The 20,935-nt window shown below is 40.3% G+C and overlaps 1 protein-coding gene across 14 annotated transcripts in view; it reads left to right on the top strand.

Annotated features, from left to right (window-relative positions):
* FRYL (FRY like transcription coactivator) overlaps nucleotides 1–20,935 on the top strand; it is a 286,763-nt gene that overhangs the window by 35,475 nt on the left and 230,353 nt on the right. For 2 of the 14 annotated variants that reach the window (XM_078003385.1, XM_078003379.1), the window contains exons 2-3: nucleotides 18,680–18,805; nucleotides 19,039–19,155. The exons of 10 other annotated variants lie outside the window; for them this stretch is intronic. The gene's annotated coding sequence lies outside the window, so the exon portion shown is untranslated. The remainder of the gene's footprint in view (nucleotides 1–18,679; nucleotides 18,806–19,038; nucleotides 19,156–20,935) is intronic. 2 more of the 14 variants (XM_078003387.1, XM_078003380.1) reach the window with 1 other exon arrangement.

The following is a 20,935-nucleotide window of genomic DNA, read 5'->3' as shown; positions in this document are numbered from 1 at the left end:
TTCTTCTTTCCTCCTCCTCCTCCTCCTTCCCCTCCTCCTCCTCCTCCTCCTCCTCCTCCTCTTCTTCTTCTTCATTATTTTCAGACAGGGTCTTGCTCTGTCGCCTGGGATGGAGTGTAGTGGTGTCATTTCGTTTCACTGCAACCTCCACCTCCTAGGCTCAGGTGATCCTCCTGCTTCCAAGTAGCTGGGACTACAGGCATGTCCCACCATGCCTGGCTAATTTTTCTTTTTTCCTTTCCTTTCCCCTCCCCCCTCCCCTCCCCCTCCCTTCCCCTCCCCTTCCCCCTCCCCCTCCCTTCCCCTCCCCTTCCCCCTCCCCCCCTCCCCTCCCCCTCCCCTCCCCCCTCCTCTTCCCTCCCCTCCCCTCTCCCCTCCCCTTCCCTCCCCTCCCCTCTCCCCTCCCCTTCCCTCCCCTCCCCTTCCCTTCCCTCCCCTCTCCTTTTTTTCTGAGATGGAATCTCTCTCTGCTGCCCAGGCTGGAGTGCAGTGGTGCCAGCTCTGCTGACTGAAACTTCCACCTCCCGGGTTCAAGCAGTTCTCTTGCCTTAGCCTCCTGAGTCGCTGGGACTCCAGGTGTGTACCACCAAGCCCGGATAATTTTTTGTATTTTTAGTAGAGATGGGGTTTCGCTGTATTAGCCAGGATGGTCTCGATCTCCTGACTTTGTGATCCACCTGCCTCGGCCTCCCAAAGTGCTGGGATTACAGTCATGAGCCACCATGCCTGGTCATTTTTCTATTTTTTAAATAGAGAATGAATCTTCGCCATGTTGCACATGCTGGTCTCAAACTCCTGGGCTCAAGTGATCTGCCTACCTTAGCCTCCTAAAGTGCTGGGATTACAGGCGTGAGTCACTACGCCCGGCGTCCATGGCTTTTTATGGCATATTTCCTTTTAGTGTTAAATCATATTCCATAATCTGGATGTACCACAGCTTGCTTTTTTTTTTTTTTTCCATCAAATCTATTCACCGACAGAACAATGTCTTGTTTGCTTCCAAATTTTGGCAGTTATGAATAATACTGCTGTAAACATCCATATGTAGGCTTTTGTGTGGAAATATGTTTTCATCTCCTTTGAGTAAATAACGACGAGTAAGTGCTGGATGAGTTAAGAATATGTTTAGTTTTGTTAAAAACCACCAAACTGTCTTCCAAAGTGACTGTTTCATTTTGCATTCCCACCAGTTTCTCTTCTCTCACATCCTCACCAGCATTTGGTTTGTCATTGCTCTGGATTTTATCCATTCTACTAAGTGTGTAGTGGTATTTCATTGTGGTTTTAATTTGCATTTCCCTGATAGTGTAGGATATGGAGTATTTCTGTGCATGTGTATTTGCCATCTGTTTATCTTTGGTGATGTGTCTGGCCCTTTAAAAAAAGCAGGTTGTGACCGGGCATGGTGGCTCACCCCTGTAATCCCAGCACTTTGGGAGGCCGAGACGGGCAGATCACCTGAGGTCAGAAGTTTGAGACCAGCCTGGCTAACATGGTGAAACCCCGTCTCTACTGAAAATACAAAAATTAGCCAGGTGTGGTGGTGCGCACCTGTAGCCCCAACTACTCAGGAGGCTGAGGCAGGAGAATCACTTAAACCTGGGAGGTGGAAGTTGCAGTGAGCAGAGATCGCGCTACTGCATTCCAGCCTGTGAGACAGAGCGAGACCCCGTCTCAAAAAAACGAAAAACAAAAAACAGATTGTGTTCTTATTGTTGAATTTTAAGAGTTCCTTACGTATTTTGGATGCTACTTTATCAGATGTAGGTTTTGCAAATATTTTCTCCCATCTGTGACTTGTCTTTTCAATCTCTTGACAGTGCCTTTCACAGAGCAGAAAATTTTAATGAAGTCTGGCTATCTTAGTCTGTTTTAGTCTGTTTTTTATTGCTTCTAACAGATTACCTGAAACTGGGTAATTTATAAAGAAAAGAATATTTTTCTCAGTTGTAGAGGCTGAGAAGTCCAAGGTTGAGGGACCACATCTTATGAGGACCTTGTTGCTAGTGGGGACTCTCTAAAGAGTCCCAACGTGGTGCAGGGTATCACATGACTGAGTGTTCATCTGTCATTTAGAAGTGTGTTGTTTAATCTCCAAGTATTTTGGGATTTTCTACCTGTCTATCTGTTACTGATGTTTAGTTTAATTCCACTGTGGTCTGAGAGCAGATATTGTATATTTGTATTCTTTTAATTTTGTTTTATGGCCCAGAATGTGTTCTATCTTGGTGACTGTTCCATGTGAGTTTGAGAAGAATGTGTAAACTGCTGTTGTTGAATTAGTCTATAGATGTTAGTTATATTCATTTGATTAATGGTGTTGTTGAGTTCAGCTATGTCCTTACTGATATTCTGCCTGCTTCTGATTCTGATCTGTTTGCTTCTGATAGAGGAATGTTGAAGTCTACAACTCTAATAGTGGATTCCTCTATTTTTCCATGTAATTCTATCAGTTTTTCACTCACAAATTTTGATGCTCTGTTAGGCGTGCACGCACGCACATTAAGTATTGTTATGTCTTTTTGGATAATTGACCATTTATCATTATGTAATGCTAATCTTTATCTTTGAGAACTTTCCTTGCTCTGAAGTCTGCTGTGTCTAAAATTAATATAGCTACTCCCACTTTCTTTTGATTAGTGTTAGCATGGCATCTCTTTCTTCATCCATTTACTTGTAATCTATATGTGTCTTTATATTTAAAGTGGGTTTCTTGTAGACAACATAGTTATGTCTTGTTTTTTTATCCACTCTTGACAATTTTTCTTTTCTGTTTTTTTTTAAAATTATACTTTAAGTTCTAGGGTGCATATGCACAACGTGCAGGTTTGTTACATATGTATACTTGTGCCATGTTGGTGTGCTGCACCCATCAGCTCATCAGCACCCATTAACTCGTCATTTACATCAGGTATAACTCCCAATGCCATCCCTCCCCGCTCCTCCCTTCCCATAATAGGCCCTGGTGTGTGATGTTCCCCTTCCAGAGTCCAAGTGATCTCATTGTTCAGTTCCCACCTATGAGTGAGAACATGTGGTGTTTGGTTTTCTGTTCTTGTGAAAGTTTGCTGAGACTGATGGTTTCCAGCTGCATCCATGTCCCTACAAAGGACACAAACTCATCCTTTTTTATGTCTGCATAGTATTCCATGGTGTATATGTGCCACATTTTCTTAATCCAGTCTGTCACTGATGGACATTTGGGTTGATTCCAAGTCTTTGCTATTGTGAATAGTGCCGCAGTAAACATTCATGTGCATGTGTCTTTATAGTAGCATGATTTATAATCCTTTGGGTATATACCCAGTAATGGGATGGCTGGGTCATATGGTATTTCTAGTTTTAGATCCTTGAGGAATCGCCATACTGTTTTCCACAATGGTTGAATCAGTTTATAATCCCACCAACAGTGTAAAAGTGTTCCTATTTCTCCACATCCTCTCCAGCACCTGTTGTTTCCTGACTTTTTAATGATTGCCATTCTAACTGGCGTGAGATGGTATCTCATTGTGGTTTTGATTTGCATTTCTCTGATGGCCAGTGATGATGAGCATTTTTTCATGTGCCTGTTGGCTGTTTGCATGTCTTCTTTTGAGAAATGTCTGTTCATATCCTTTGCCCACTTTTTGATGGGGTTGTTTGTTTTTTTCTCGTAAATTTGTTTGAGTTCTTTGTAGGTTCTGGATATTAGCCCTTTGTCAGACAAGTAGATTGCAAAAATTTTCTCCCATTCTATAGGTTGCCTATTCACTCTGATGGTAGTTTGTTTTGCTGTGCAGAAGCTCTTTAGTTTAATTAGATCCCATTTGTCAATTTTGGCTTTTGTTGCCTTGCTTTTGGTGTTTTAGACATGAAGTCCTTGCCCATGCCTATGTCCTGAATGGTATTACCTAGGTTTTCTTCTAGGGTTTTTATGGTTTTAGGTTTAACATTTAAGTCTGTAATCCATCTTGAATTAATTTTCATATAAGGAGTAAGGAAAGGATCCAGTTTCAGCTTTCTACTTATGGCTAGCCAATTTTCCCAGCACCATTTATTAAATAGGAAATCCTTTCCCCATTTCTTGTTTTTGTCAGGTTTGTCAAAGATACTCCAATCAATAGAAAAAGAGGGAATCCTCCCTAACTTATTTTATGAGGCCAACATCATCCTGATACCAAAGCCTGGCAGAGACACAACAAAAAAAGAGAATTTTAGACCAATATCCCTGATGAACATTGATGCAAAAATCCTCAATAAAATACTGGCAAACCGAATCCAGCAGCACATCGAAAAGCTTATCCACCAAGATCAAGTGGGCTTCATCCCTGAGATGCAAGGCTGGTTCAGCATATGAAAATCAATAAACATAATCCAGCATATAAACAGAACCAAAGACAAAAACCACATGATTATCTCAATAGATGCAGAAAAGGCCTCTGACAAAATTCAACAGCCCTTCATGCTAAAAACTCTCAATAAATTCGGTATTGATGGAACATATCTCAAAATAATAAGAGCTATTTATGACAAACCCACAGCCAATATCATACTGAATGGGCAAAACCTGGAAAAATTCCCTTTGAAAACTGGCACAAGACAGGGATGCCCTCTCTCATCATTCCTATTCAACATAGTGTTGGAAGTTCTGGCTAGGTCAATCAGGCAAGAGAAAGAAATCAAGGGTATTCAGTTAGGAAAAGAAGTCAAATTGTCCCTGTTTGCAGATGACATGATTGTATATTTAGAAAACCCCATCATCTCAGCCCAAAATCTCCTTAAGCTGATAAGCAACTTCAGCAAAGTCTCAGGATACAAAATTAATGTGCAAAAATCACAAGCATTCTTATACACCAGTAATAGACAAACAGAGAGCCAAATCATGAATGAACTTTCATTCACAATAGCTTCAAAGAGAATAAAATACCTAGGAATCCAACTTACAAGGGATGTAAAGGACCTCTTCAAGGAGAACTACAAACCACTGCTCAGTGAAATAAAAGAGGATACAAACAAATGGAAGAACATACCATGCTCATGGATAGGAAGAATCAATATCATGAAAATGGCCATACTGCCCAAGGTAGTTTGTAGATTCAATGCCATCCCCATCAAGCTACCAATGACTTTCTTCACAGAACTGGAAAAAATTGCTTTAAAGTTCATATGGAACCAAAAAAGAGCCCGCATTTCCAAGACAATCCTAAGTCAAAAGAACAAAGCTGGAGGCATCACGCTACCTGACTTCAAACTATACTACAAGGCTACAGTAACCAAAACAGCATAGTACTGGTACCAAAACAGAGATACAGACCAATGGAACAGAACAGAGCCCTCAGAAATAATACCGCACATCTACAGCCATCTGATCTTTGACAAACCTGACAATCTTTCTTTTAATCAGTGCATTTAGACCATTGATATTTAGAGTGATTATTGATGTAGTTCGTTTAATATCTACAATATTTGTTGTTCTTTTCTATTTGTTGCCCTTGTTCTTTGTTCCTATTTATGTCTTCTACTCTTTTTATGCCTTTTGTGGTACTAGTTGAGGATTTTATATGATTCCATTTTCTTTCCTTTTTTGATATATGAATTATATTTCTTTGTTGCTTTTTTAAGTGGTTGCTGAGAGTTTGCAATGTACATTTAGTGGTATAGTATTATTTCTAAGTTGTTAGTGGTATAGTGTTACTTTTAAGTGGTTGCTTGAAAGCTTGCAGTATGTATCAGTAGTGTGAGTACCTTATTATAGCGAAATAATCTTGATTCCTCCCTCCTCTCCTTTGTATCATTGCTGATACATGTCACTTCTACATAAGCATGTACATATATATGTGTATATATGTACACACATATGTATGCATATATAATTTAATACATTGTTGCTGTTGCTATTTTGAACAACTGTTTCCTGGTAAGTTAATTAGGAGTAAGAAAAAGAAAAGTTTTTATTTACCTTCACTTGTTCCTTCTCCAGGGTTTTTCCTTGAGGATCTGAGTTTCTGAGCTATGTAATTTTCCTTTTCCTTTTTTTATTTTTTATTTTTAAAGAACTACTTTTAACATTTCTTTCAAAGGAGGTCCACCAGCAACACATTCTGTCAATTTTTGTTTCTATGAGGAAGTTTTTATTTCTTTTTTACTTTTGAAGGATAATTTCACAGGATACAGAATTCTAGGCTGGTGGGGTTTTTTTTCCCCTCATTTTTTTTATTTTTTATTTTTCTTGAGATGGAGTCTCACTCTGTCACACAGGCTAGAGTGCAGTGGCATGATCTTGGCTCACTGCAATCTCCACCTCCCAACTACAAACGATTCTTCTTCCTTAGCCTTCCGAGTGGCTGGGATTACAGGCGCCCACCACCAAGCCCAGCTAATTTTTGTATTTTTAGTAGAGACGGGCTTTCACCATGTTGGCCAGATGGTCTCGAAACTCCTGACCTCAAGTGATCTGCCCGCCTCGGCCTCCCAAAGTGCTGGGATTACAGGTGTGAGCCACCACATCCAGCCTTTTCTCATTACTTTAAATATTTCATTCCACTGTCTTCTTACTTTCTTCTTCTTTCCTCCTCCTCCTCCTCCTTCTCCTCCTGCTCCTCCTCCTTCCTCCTTCCTCCTCCTCCTTCTGCTCCTCCTCCTTCCTCCTTCCTCCTCCTCCTTCCTCCTTCCTCCTTCTTCCTCCTTCTTATTCTTATTCTTATTCTTATTCTGGGTTACATGTACAGAACTTGCAGTTTTGTTACATAGGTACACATGTGCCATGGGGGTTTGCTGGATACATCAACCTGTCACCTACCTTAGGTATTTTTCCTCATGTTATCCCTCCCCTAGCCCCCAACCCCCCACAGGCTCCAGTGTGTGATGTTCCCCTCCCTGTGTCCATGTGTTCTCATTGTTCAGCTCCTACTTATGAGTGAGAACATGTGATGTTTGATTTTCTGATCTTTTGATAGTTTGCTGAGAATGATGGTTTCCAGCTTCATCCATGTGCCTGCAAAGGACATGAACTCATCCTTTTTTATGGCTGCATAGTATTCCATGGTGTATATGTGCCACATTTTCTTTATCCAGTCCATCATTGATGGACATTTGGGTTGATTCCAAGTCTTTGCTCTTGTGAATAGTGCTGGAGTAAACATAGGTGTACATGTGTCTTTATTATAGAATGATTTATAATCCTTTGGGTATATGCCCAGTAATGGGATTGCTGGATCAAATGGTATTTCTAATTCTAGATCCTTGAGGAATCGCCACCCTGTCTTCCACAATGGTTGAGCTAATTTATACTCCCACCAACAGTGTAAAAGCGTTCCTGTTTTTCCACAACCTCTCCAGCATCTCTCGTTTCCTGACTTTTTAATAATTGCCATTCTAACTGGCATGAGATGGTATCTCATTGTGGTTTTGATTTGCATTTCTCTAGTGACCTGTGATGATGAGTGTTTTTTCAAATGTCTGTTGGCTGCATAAGTGTCATCTTTTGAGAAGTGTCTGTTCATATCCTTTGCCTATTTTTTGATGGGGTTGTTTGCTTTTTTTCTTGTAAATTTGTTTAAGGTCTTTGTAGATTCTGGATATTAGTTCTTTGTCAGATGGATAGATTGCAAAAATGTTTTCCCATTCTGTAGGTTGCCTGTTTACTCTGATGATAGTTTCTTTGGCTGTGCAAAAGCTCTTTAGTTTGATTAGATCCCATTTGTCAATTTTGGCATTTGTTGCCATTGCTTTTGGAGTTTTAGACATGAAATTTTTGCCCATGCCTATGTCCTGAGTGGTGTTGCCCAGGTTTTCTTGTAGGATTTTTTTTGGTCCTAGGTCTTATGTTTAAGTCTTTGATCCATCTTGAGTTGATTTTTGCATAAGGTGTAAGGAAGGGGCCCAGTTTCAGTTTTCTACATATGGCTAGCCAGTTTTCCCAACACTATTTATTAAAAAGGGAATCTTTTCCCCATTGCTTGTGTGTGTCAGGTTTGTCAAAGATCAGATGGTGGTAGATGTGTGGTGTTACTTCTGAGGCCTCTGTTCTGTTCCATTGGTCTATATATCTGTTTTGGTACCAAAACCATGCTGTTTTGGTTACTCTAGCCTTGTAGTGAAGTTTGAAGTCAGGTAGCGTGATGCCTCCAGCTTTGCTCTTCTTGCGCAGGATTGTCTTGGCTTGGCAGGCTCTTTTTTGGTGTCATCTGAAGTTTAAAGTAGTTTTTTCCAATTCTGTGAAGAAAGTCTGTGGTAGCTTGATGGGGATAGCATTGAATCTATAAATTACTTTGGGCAGTAAGGACATTTTCATGATATTGATTCTTCCTATTCATGAGCATGGAATGTTTTTCCATTTGTTTGTGTCTTCTCTTATTTCCTGTTATTATTGTGTGAGAGTCTTAAGTCTCTTGATAAGTCTCTAAGAACTTGCATTTTGAATCTGAGTGCTGCTGTATTAGGTACATATATATTTAGAATACTTAGCTCTTCTTGTTGAATTGATCCCTTTGCCATTATGTAATGGCCTTCTTTGTCTCTTTTGATCTTTGTTGGTTTAAAGTTTGTTTTATCAGAGATGTGGGTCTCCTGAATACAGCACACCAATGGGTCTTGACTCTTTATCCAATTTGCCAGTCTGAGTCTTTTCACTGGGGCATTTAGCCCATTTACATTTAAGGTTAATATTGTTATGTGTGAATTTGATCCTGTCATTATGATGCTAGTTGGTTATTTGGCCCATTAATTGATGCAGTTTCTTCATAGCATCGTTGGTCTTTACAGTTTGGCATGTTTTTGCAGTGTCTGGTATTTAGTGTTTAGTGATTCCTTCAGGAGCTCTTCTAAGGCAGGCCTGGTGGTGACAGCATCTCTCAGCATTTGCTTGTCTGTAAAGGATTTTATTTATCCTTCACTTACGAAGATTAGTTTGGCTGGATATGAAATTCTGGGTTGAAAATTCTTTTCTTTAAGGATGTTGATTGAACCCCACTCTCTTCTGGCTTGTAGGGTTTCTGCAGAGAGATCTGCTGTTATTCTGATGGGCTTCCCTTTGTGGGTAACTCAACCTTTCTCTCTGGCTGCCCTTAACATTTTTTCCTTCGTTTCAACCTTGGTAAATCTGACAATTATGTGTCTTGGGTTAATCTTTTAGAGGAGTATCTTTGTGGTGTTCTCTCTATTTCCTGAATTTGAATGTTGGCCTGCCTTGCTACGTTGGAGAAGTTCTCCTGGATATTATCCTGAAGAGTGTTTTCTAACTTGGTTCCATTCTCCCCATCACTTTCAGGTATACCAATCAAACGTGGATTTGGTCTTTTCACATAGTCACATATTTTCTTGGAGGTTTTGTTTGTTTCTTTTCACTCTTTTTTTCTCTAATCTTGTCTTCTCACTTTATTTCATTAATTTGATCTTCATTCATTGATACCCTTTCTTCTACTTGATTGACTCAGCTATTGAAGTTATTGTGTATGCTTCATGAAGTTCTCATACTGTGGTTTTCAGCTCCATCAGGTAATTTAAGCTCTTCTCTACACTGATTTTTCTAGTTAGCCATTCGTCTAAGCTTTTTTCAGAGTTTTTAACTTCCTTGCGATGGGTTAGAACATGCTCGGAGAAGTTTGTTATTACTGACCTTCTGAAGCCTACCTCTGTCAATTCATCAAACTCATTCTCTGTCCAGTTTTGTTCCCTTGGTGGCGAGGAGTTGTGTTCCTTTGGATGAGAAGAGGCATTCTTGTTTTTGGAATTTTCAGCCTTTCTGCTGTGGCTTCTCTCCATCTTTGTGGTTTTATCTACCTTTGGTCTTTGATGTTGGTGACCTACGGATGGGGTTTTGGTGTGGATGTCCTTTTTGTTGATATTGATGCTCTTCTTTTCTTTTTATTAGTTTTCCTTCTAATAGGCCTCTCAGCTGCAGGTCTGTTAGAGTTTGCTGGAGGTCCACTCCAGACCCTGTTTGCCTGGGTATCACCAGTGGAGGCTGCAGAACAGCAAATATTGCTGCCTGATCCTTCTTCTGGAAGCTTCATCCCAGAGAGGCACCCGCCTGTATGAGGTGTCTGTCGGTCCCTACTGAGAGGTGTCTTCTAGTAAGGCTACACGGGGGTCAGGGACCCATTTGAGGAGGCAGTCTGTCCGTTATCAGAGCTTGAACACCGTGCTGGGAGAACCACTGCTCTCTTCAGAGCTGTCAGACAGGGATGTTTAAGTCTGGAGAAGCTGTCTGCTGCCTTTTATTCAGATATGGTCTGTCCACAGATGTGGAATTTAGAGAGGCAGTAGGCTTTGCTGAGCTGTGGTGGGCTCCACCCAGTTCGAGCTTCCCTGCTGCTTTGTTTACACTGTGAACATAGAACTGCCTACTTAAGAGTCAGCAGTGGCAGATGCCCCTCCCTTCACCAAGCTCCAGCGTCCCAGGTAGATCTCAGACTGCTGTGCTAGCAGCGATCAAGACTCCATGGACATGGGATCTGCTGAGCCAGGCACGGGAGGGAATCGCCTGGTCTGCATGGGAAAAGTGCAGTATTTGGGCAAGAGTGTACTCCTCCAGGTACAGTCACTCATGGCTTCTCTTGGCTAGGAAAGGGAAATCCCCTGACCGCTTGCACTTCCTAGTTGAGGCGACAAGCTGCCCTGCTTCGGCTCGGCCTCCCTGGGCTGCACCCACTCTCCAACCAGTCCCAATGAGATGTACCAGGTACCTCAGATGGAAATGTAGAAATCACCTGTCTTCTGCTTTTATCTCGCTAGGAGCTGCAGACCGGAGCTGTTCCTATTCGGCCATCTTGGAAGCGACCCCCTCTTCTTACTTTCATGGTTTCTGGGGAAAAATTCTGGGGATGTAAATCTTATCTTTGTTCTTCTATAGGTATGGTGTTTTAATCTTCTGGCTTCTTTCAGGATTTTGTCTTTATCTTAGATTTGCTGTAGTTGAATATGATTTGGCATATCTAAGTGTAGGTATTTTGTTGGCTTTTTTTGTTTTTATCAGCATTTATTGTGCTTGGTGTTCTCTTAGCTTCCTGGATGTCTGGTTTGATATCTGACATTAATTTGGGGGAAATTCTCAGTCATTATTATTTTAAGTATTTCTTCTGTTCCTTTCCTTTCCTTCTGGTACTCCCTTTTCACACATTACACTCTTTGTAATTGTCCCACAATTCTTAAGTTTTGTGTTTTGTCCTCTTTTTTTTCCCCACTCTTTTTACTCTTTGCTTTCCAGTTTTTGAGGTTATTATTGAGATATCCTCAATCTCAGATATATATATATTTTTGGCTTTGTCATCTGCTTTATTGATTAGAGCTCTTAGCTTAGCATATTAACCAGAGTTGTTTTCAGTTCTTGATCTGATAATTCCAATGTCCTGCCATATTTGAGTCAGGTTCCGATGTTTGCTCTGTCTTTTCAAACTATGTTATTTGCCTTTTAGTATGCCTTGTAATTTTTTCTTTGTAGCTGGACATGATGTACTGTGTAAAAGGAACTGTTTAATGTAGGGTTTTATAATGTGGTGGTAAGGTGTGGAGGAAGGGGAAGTCTTCTATAGTCCTATGGTTAGATCTCAGTCTTTTAGTGAGGCTGTGCCTCTGGATTATCAGCTTCACAAATGCTTTTCAGTACGCTTACTCCCTTAGGTGGGACAGTATAGTTAGAGTAAACTAGAGTTGGGTATTTCCTGTCTTCCACATGGAAGGCTAGAACAGGCTAGAGTTAGGTATTTCTTTTCCTCCACATGGAAGGCTAAAGCTGACTGGGATTAGGTATTTCCCTACCCCCAAGTTAAAACCTCAGCAGGATAGTCTCTGGCTAGATAGTTTTTCCTGAGGGCAAGCCTTGTTAAAAACCGAATGTTGTGGTATATTTCAAAATGGTTGTTTTTCCTCTCTCTCTGTTGGAAGTAGGGGGAGATTTTTCTGATATTCACTGTGAGAACTTAGGTCTCGCTCCTGGAGGTCAAAGTAAGAAAAAGTGCGATAGGCCCCTTCTGACTGGGTTCCCTGGAGTTTTTGACTCTCAGACTTTCTTACATTGATCCTCCAACCATTTGTCAATTACAGGTCAGGTTTTTCTTCGCTGGCACTGGTTCCCTCAACCCTTCTGCTCATGGGTTGGTAAGTTGTGATTCTCTGTATCCTTCTGTATGTCCCTCCAATTTTGGGGGCAGTGGTTTCCCTTGTGACCTCTTTTCTTTTAAGGAGCTAAGATGAGTTGTTGATTTTTTTTTCAATTTGTTCAGGTTTTTACTTATTTTGGAGTGATGACTTCCAAGCTTCTTTCAGGTCAGATCAGAAACCAGAAGTCTCTTCTTCCCATTTTTTTTTTTTTTTAGTTACTATACAGTATTCTTTGCTGGAGGCAAATGGTATTAGTAAGTTTTAGTGCATCCTTGCAGAGGTAGCCTACTATTTAAACATTTTTAAACATTGAGATTAGATTACTGATTCCAAAGGCACATTCCACTAAGAAACCTTTGTTTCTGTAGTTATAATCCATTTCTCGTTATTGATGTCATAGTTATATGTTTTTCTGTCCATCTCTCAAACTACTAGCCCCTGTCAGATTTTCTTGATTTGCTGAATTTTGATAATTTTATTGGAATTTTCAAATAACTAACATATTAGTCAAGGTATGTTAGCTTATGCTGCAATAAGAAAATAATCATCCAATTATCAGTCGCTTAAAACACAAAGATTATTATTTCTCACGTATATCAAGTTTGTACCTTTCAGGGAAAGTTGTCTTTCCTGTAAAGGCACACATTGCACTTCTAGATGAAAAAATGAGTCATCGATTACTGAGACAGCAGTAGAGAGAGGTTCACAGCCAAACAATTAAATGCATCTGTGGAAGTTTTTTGTTTGTTTGTTTGTTTGTTTTTGGAGATGGATTCTTGCTATGTCACCCAGACTGGAGTGTAGTGGCATGATCTCGGCTCACTGCAACCTCTGCCTCCTGGGTTCAAGCGATTCTTATGCCTCAGCCTCCCTAGTAGCTGGGATTACAGGCACACGCCACCATGCCTGGCTAATTTTTGTATTTTTAGTAGAGACAGGGTTTTACCATGTTGGCCAGGTAGTCTCAAACTCCTGACCTCAAGTGATCCACCCGCCTTTGCCTCCCAAAGTGCTGGGATTACAGGCATGAGCCACCACGCCCAGCCGCATCTGTGGAAGTTTATAGGTCACTTCTACTCACATTTCATTACCCAACAAAAGTCACATGACTGTGTCTAACTTCAAGAGGGAAAAAGAAAGTAAAATTCTTCATTGAGCCCAGAAGGAGAGGGGAAAATGGATAGTGTTGTTAATGGCCTCTGTATCTTGATCTTTCTGATTACTTGCTTTGTGTTTTCTTGAAAGTGTCTTATCATCTCTAACGCTGATTGCAGGTGCTGTTTTGGTAAGCCTGACCACCTCACCACCTACCGCCACAAAAAGAACTTCTATCTTAGAAAAGCAAGTAGTTTTGCCTTTCACATCTTTGTTAAGAATTTCAAGGTCATTATCTCTGAAATTCTGAGAATTTCACCAGTCTTCTGTCTTTGACAATTCATGTCGTAAGATTGGTGATTTTTTTTTCCTATATAATAGTTTCCCCTTATCCTCAGTGGATGTGTTCCAAGATCCCAGTGGAAGCCTGAAACCTCAGATAGTGCCAGATCCTATATATACTACATTTTTTTTCCCATACATACATACCTCTGATAAAGTTTAATTCCTAAATTAGGTGCAGTAAGAGATTAACAACAATAATTAATAAAATAAAACAATTATAACAATATGCCAGCATCACTACTCTTGTGCTTTGGGACAGTTGTTAAGTAAAATAAAGGTTACTTGAACACAAGCACTGTGATACTGTGACAGTGGATCTGATAACTGAGACTGCTTCTAAGTGACTAATGGGTGGGTAGCATAGACAATGTGGATGTGGACACACTGGACAAAGGGATAATTCATGTCCTGGGCGGGCAGGATGGAGCAGGACAGTGTGACATTTCATCGTGCTACTAAGAATGATGTGCTATTTAAAACTTTTGAATTGTTTATTTCTGAAGTTTTCCATTTAATGTTTTCAGACTGAGGTTAACTGAAACCTTGAAAAGTGAAACCCGGATAAGGGGGTAAGGCTGTACACTTTATTTAGTGTTGATAAATAGCACAGGCTGTATCACAGCTTGACACGAGATTGTATTCTCTCTTTCTCTTGGAGGCTAGATGGAGTCTGTTGAAGATTGCAGTCGGTATTTAATGCAGAGAATTTGATGGAGGGGAGCGATTAAGTGTGGGCCATTTTCTTCTGTGCCTCACCTTTGTGGAGTAGACTGGCAGGCAGGCTCTTAGAGTATAGCACAGCAGATATGGCTGATGTAAGGGCAGATTGATTCTCTTTTCTCTTACCTCAAAATACCTTTGTGAAAATTCAAACGTTTCAGGTGAGGGGTGAGACTCCTTTCTAATTTCTAATGATGCTTGAATTTTTTCTTTCATATTGATATAATCATCTTGAGGGATAATGGAAAAGGGAACTAAGTCAAATGTGTATTCTTAGGTTTTCATCTGAATATTGCTTCTACTTTTAAGCTTGTTTGGATAAAGTTTGATTCCAGTATTTAACAGGAATAAAAACAGTTTCAAATCTGTTATTTTTTTGAGACATTAGGTTCCATCTCAACGTGGATGTAAAATAAGATATTCAAATATATTGGATTTATGTGCTGAAGGCAACAAGTTTCCCTCCCTTTCCCTATTATTCTACACTACTCTAAGGTCCTCTAAAGGCAGCACGATGGAAATTTATGAAGTTGTTAATATGCATTTTATTGAATAAACTGAAAATATGCATATTGGTGTTTTTCTTTGATGCATGTCATTTGTTATCATGGGCATCGTTTGTTTAATCAACAAATGTTTATTGAGATGACGTTGGGGATTATAAATATCCACAAGACAGCTCCCCCCTCCAACTCCTGGAGCTTGTTTTTTAGTCAGGTAGACAAACAGTAAACAAATAATGGATGATAAACTCTATGATGAGAAATTAAGTTTGCTTAGAGAGTGATGGTGTCCATTATTTTAGATAGGGTATGTGGGAAGTCCTCTTTGGGGGGTAGTATTTGCAATGATCTGAATGAAGCGAGGGAGCAGCCATGCCCAGGGGAAAAGCTTTCCAGGCAGGAGGGTTAGCAATTGCCCAGGCCCAATGTGGAAATAAACTAGTGTGGCTGGAATAGGGGAAAGGAAAAGTCAGAGATATTTGACCATGGACTTTTTCCCCTGTATTTTATGTAAAACTAGTGGAGGACTTTGAGCATTGGTGGAATGAATACATTTATATTCTATTTATTTTTAAATTTTAATTTTAATTTCAATTTATGTTTTGAGATGGGGTCTTGCTGTGTCTCCCAGGCTGGATTACAGTGGCAGGATCATGGCTCACTAAAGTCTTGACCTCCTGGGCTCAAGCAACCCTCCTGTTTCAACCTCCCAAGTAGCTGGGATTACAGGTGTGTGCCACCATGCCCACCTAATTTTTGTTGTTATTATTATTATTATTATTTGTAGAGTTGGGGTCTTGCTATTATGCCTGGGCTGGTCTGAAACTCCTGGGCTCAAACAATCCTCCTGCCTTGGCCTCCCAAAGTATTGCGATTACAGGTGTGAGCTACCATGCCTGGCTATTTATATTTTTAAAAGATCATTCTGGTTACTATGTGGAGAAATGGGAAATGAGGAGATGCAGGAGTATCATCAGCTAAGAGTCTCCTTGAATTGTTTGGGCAGAGATAATGGTGGTTCTGTCTAGAGTGGCAGCAGTGGATTTGGAGAGAAGTGGTCTGAGTTAGGATATGGGGTATTTTGAAAATCGGGTTGACAGAACTTGTTGGTTTAGATGTGGGGGTGTGAAGGAAAGAAAGGAAGTACATGTGACTGTTAGGTTTTTGGCATTAGCAACTAAAATAAGGATAGCATTATTTAGTAAGGAGTTTAGTAAGGAGCAAGGCTGGAAGCAGACAAAGATTTTGATATATTAAGAGTTAAGGCTGGGAACAGTGGCTCATGACTGTAATCCCACACTCTGGGAGGCTGAGCTGGGTGGATTGCTTGAGGCCAGGTGTTCGAGACCAGCCTGGGCAACATGGTGAGACTCTGACTCTACTGAAAATACAAAAATTAGCCAGGCATGGTGCCATATGCCTTTAGTTGCAGCTACTCAGGAGGCTAAGGTGGGAGGATCGCTTGAGCCCATCAGGTCGAGGCTGCAGTGAGCTGTGATCACACCACTACACTCCAGCCTGGGTGGCAAAGCAAGATCCTGTCTCAAAAACAAAGCAAAACAAAAAAACCAGTTAGGTTTGAGGTCCTTTAGATGTCCAGGAGGATATTTGAGTTTGCTGATGGCATGATCTCTTAGGAGGAGGGAAAAGATGTGAGATTTTTATCGCCTTGAAACTGATGTTCTCAGTTTAAAAAGGTAATATTAAGTGATAATTGATGTAAGCTGGAAGTATTTTCTACTCCACTGTCCTCAGTGAGCCATTATAATTTTCTTTTATTTTTCTCCTTTTGGCTTACTTAGTCATATTGTGTATCATGATGATTTTTTTCTTTCACATTTCTGGTAAATGGTGATTATTAGGAAGTTGAACCAATTGTGTATAAAATATGTAAAAGACATTTAACAGGGAATGTGCTTCCCAAGGCCCATTGTTTACCACATAAAGGAAACCACTGACTTTTTGTTACATCAGTGAAGATAACATTATTTTGTGAACACAGTACTCCTATAACTTGAGAAAGTAATATGTATTCAGTCATTAATTTCTTGGGTTTTAATAAAACGTTTTAACAAATGTTAACAGAAAATGTAGCAATGCATGGTAGTGGGAATATTCACTTTTATTCTGAAGCAGAGGAAGGAAGTCTGTATTTTGGTAAATATAGTTACTATTCTAGTGAGCATATATTTATGGTGTAAGTAGACTATCACAACTTAGTATCTGCTTCCCATTGTTAATTCATACTTAGTAGTAAAGTCCTCAGGGGCACTACCCTTGATCTTAGCCAGAAGGCAGAGAACAATTCCTTGGGTAAAGTTTGATGAAAAACAACAAAAATTCATAGAAGACAAGGATATAATAATAGAATCTGGGCTCACTGGAGACCAAGGAATTTTATCTTCTACCCTTTACCCAACTTCCCACTCTAAAAACCAGAACAAAAACCCATCAAAATGGATCTTTGGCCATAAAAAAGCCTCCCCATTTCTGAGCATCTAAGAAACGTACATGTGGGCTGGGTGTAGTGGCTCACACCTGTAATCCCAGCATTTTGGGAGGCTGAGGTGGGTGGATCACCTGAGGTCAGGAGTTCAAGACCAGCCTGGCCAACATGGTGAAACCTCATCTCTACTAAAACACATAAATTAGCTGGGTGTGGTGGCAGGTGCTTGTAATCCCAGCTACTCGAGAGGCTGAGACAGAGAATTGCTTGAACCAGGGAGGCAGGAGTTGCAGTGAGCTGTGATCATGCCATAGCACTCCAGCCTGGGTGACAGAGTGACACTCCGTCTCAAGTGTACACGTGGAGGCAAGAATCTTAGAACAGCTAGAGATGATAAGATGTTCAAGTTTTAAGCTGTGTATATCATAGACACAATTTTGTTGTAAAAATGTGACCCTTCCACTAGTATAATGACCTCAACCTTTTATTTTTTTAATTTATTTTATTTCTTATAGAGATGGGGTCTTCCTGTGTTGCCAAGCTGGTCTCAAACTCTTGGGCTCAAGTGATCCTCCTGCTTTGGCCTCCCAAAGTACTGGGATTACAGGTGTAAGCCACCATATCCAGCCCGTCTCAACCATTAAAAAAAAAAAAAAAAAAATCTGCATATAGTGTGCACGTGTGGCACATTTCCCTTATGACATTACTTGTTTTGTACTTCCCCATTCCTGCCCCTCCACTCTCTACCTCTCTGATTCTGAGCTGGTTAGAGGATACAGTGGCCATAGGTGCTTACGTTCTAGGTAGGGAGAAAGGCAATAAGGAATTAAATAAGTATATAAAACCAAGCATATATTAGTGATGAGTTCTATAATGAAAACAAAATGGAAATAGGATAGTGACATGGGAGGCCTGCTTGCTATTGTGTGTTCTTCTGAACCTTTTTCTCATTTGTCAGTTGGGAATGATAATCATCTACCTCCTTAGAGTTGTTTGGACTTAATTAGGTTCTGTGTGAAGTGCACCTAGCAGAGTAACTGGCAACATACCTAATTATCAAGTACATGCTATTTTCCCTTTCCCTTTCTTTCTGTAATTTGAGCCTTCCAAATCTGTGGTGTAGTGCCATAGAATGAATCTACCTTAGCTAGAGTATGTTTAAACTATGTCCCTGTGTGATTTTGGAGTTCTTACGGAAACAGTAAATAACGACATAGATGACTCTTGAGGACATCACACTTAGTGAAATAAGCCAGTTACAAAAGAACAAATATTGTATGATTTTACTTAGGCCGATAGAGACAGAAAGTAGAATGGTGACTATCAGACTCTGACAGAGAGAATGGGGTTGACCGTAATGGGTATAGAGTTGCACTTTTGTAAGATGAAAAGAGTTCTGGAGATGGATGGTGGTTATGGTTGCCCAACAGTGTGCATGTATTTAATGTACACTTTTTTCATTTTAATTAATTAATTTATTTTATTTTTTGAGATGGAGTCTTGCTCTGTTGCCCAGGCCTGGAGTGAAGTGGCGTGATCTCGGCTTACTGCAACCTCCACCTCCCAGGTTCAAGCAGTTCTCCTGCCTCAGCTACTCCCTGAGTAGCTGAGAATACAGGTGCGTGCCACCACACCTGTCTAATTTTTTGTATTTTTAGTAGAGATGGGGTTTTGTCATGTTGGTCGGGCTGGTCTTGAACTTCTGACCTCCTGATCTCCCCGCCTTGGCCTCCGAAAGTGCTGGGATTACAGGCGTGAGCCACCGTGCCCAGCCTTAATGTACATTTTAAAATGGTTAAGATGGTAAATTATATGTGTTTTCCTGCTTCTTCTTTTCTTTTTTTGAGACAGAGTCTCGCTTTGTCACCAGGCTGGAGTGCAGTGACGCAATCTCGGCTCACTCCAATCTCGGCCTCCTGGGTTCAAGCAATTCTCCTGCCGCAGCCTCCTGAGTAGCTGGGATTACAGGTACACACCACCACACCCAGCTAATTTTTGTATTTTTAGTAGGGATGGGGTTTCACCATGTTGGCCAGGATGGTCTCGATCTCCTGACCTCGTGATCTGCCCACCTTGGCCTCCTGGGTGGGATTACAGGCGTGAGCCACCACACCCGGCCTTTAGTGCAGTTTTTAATAAAGTAAGTGATAAAATTATTACCTTGCTCCACTCTTCCCATTTTGGTAGATATCAGTGAATCAAGTTGTTCCTGACGAAATCATGAAATAGAGGGTGGTTGTTTTTGCATCATAAATCTATGTGAGAGTTCCAAAAAATGAAAATGTTGTTAGGAATTTTTATCATCTTAACTTCCAGAGGTGTCAAACCTTAAACTGTTAATTGGTGAGCAAAGAGCATAGTGTGGCTGGAAAAGATATTTCTATTGTTTTGTTTTGTCAATTTATAGTATATTTATTGGGCACTTAATTGTCTTTAGTGAACAAGAGTAATAACATTTGTTGAGTATTATCTACCAGCAATTATTCTAAGTTTATGCTTAACAATACTTGATACTAATAATGGTTTGTCATCTTTATATAGCAGCCTTGAAGGTGTTATTCTCATTTTCTAGTTGAGAAATCTGAGGCTCTGAGTGCTGAGTGACTTTCTACTTTAAAAATGATTTTAGAGGAATTTCAATACATAGAAACGAAGGGAGGGCATTCCAGATGGAATAAAGCATGCGTTAGATCTGTGTGATCTGTGTGTAGGAAGGCATGGGATATATTTGCACAGAGCAAAGAGTTCAGCCTGACTGAAGTCTGGATAACATTCAGGAGATGGGCTGGCAATTTAGTCTCTTCCATTAGAATCTTGATGAGGTGAATGAATTCCTGAACAATTTTCTGTAGGCATTGGGATACACCATTGAATTACCAAGCCTGGGGTAATCAGAGTTATGCGCTAGGAAGCAATATCTGAGGTGCATTGGAGTAGTGAGAGAGGGGAGGCCAAAGATCGGTTAGAGTGACCACTTGGAATTCTTTTGCAGTCATTAGGAAGTAGTTGGCGTCAGAGTGCAAATGGCTGGTAGTTGAGGAGTAAGTTGAGAGGTGAGAAGGAAGAAGCACAAATGTAAGTGGAAGTGAAGTGGAAGGGAGGAGTCTATGGAGCATGAGTGTAAGTAACACTTTTTTTGTGTGTTGGGGGAGCATAATGGTCACCTGAATATGTAGGTCAGATGTAGGATCAGCTTTGAAAAGGGAGGATTCTGAGAGATACTTGAAAAAAAAATGCCTTCACACATAGAGTCTATGAGCACAAGAAGGAGGGACTTTAGCAGTCTTGAATTTGAAGGGTTGACGTTGGGCAACCTTTTTCAGTTTAGCAGATGAAGATATCTGTAGAGAGTATGGGACTGTAGTGGGCCTGGAGACTTGAAGAGTAGACAAGTTTCAACCTCTGTAAGAGAGAATTCAAATTTAATAGGGTCAATTTTCACACTTTAGAGTGTGACGTGGAATAATAGTAGTGTACTTACGTTCGTCTTTTATACAAATAACGTATAGAGTAGAAGCTCTCTTAAACAATATTGGCTATATAATATACCTGCAGTTGGGTTGGCTGAATAGAATATTGTTTAAAATGAGAAAGAAAGATACATACCTTAAATATTTTATAAGTGTATGAATGCTTATATTTCACCAGTCCTGTGATGCATAGCCAAGACATTTTCTTTAAAATGTTTTTAAAGTGGCTTCCCGTAATTAAATTACACAACCTAATGTTTAGCAACAAAACATTTTAT

The sequence above is a fragment of the Macaca mulatta genome, chromosome 5 (assembly GCF_049350105.2).
Source record: "Macaca mulatta isolate MMU2019108-1 chromosome 5, T2T-MMU8v2.0, whole genome shotgun sequence".
Taxonomy (NCBI): domain Eukaryota; kingdom Metazoa; phylum Chordata; class Mammalia; order Primates; family Cercopithecidae; genus Macaca; species Macaca mulatta.
This window is presented reverse-complemented; position numbering and strand designations above follow the sequence as displayed.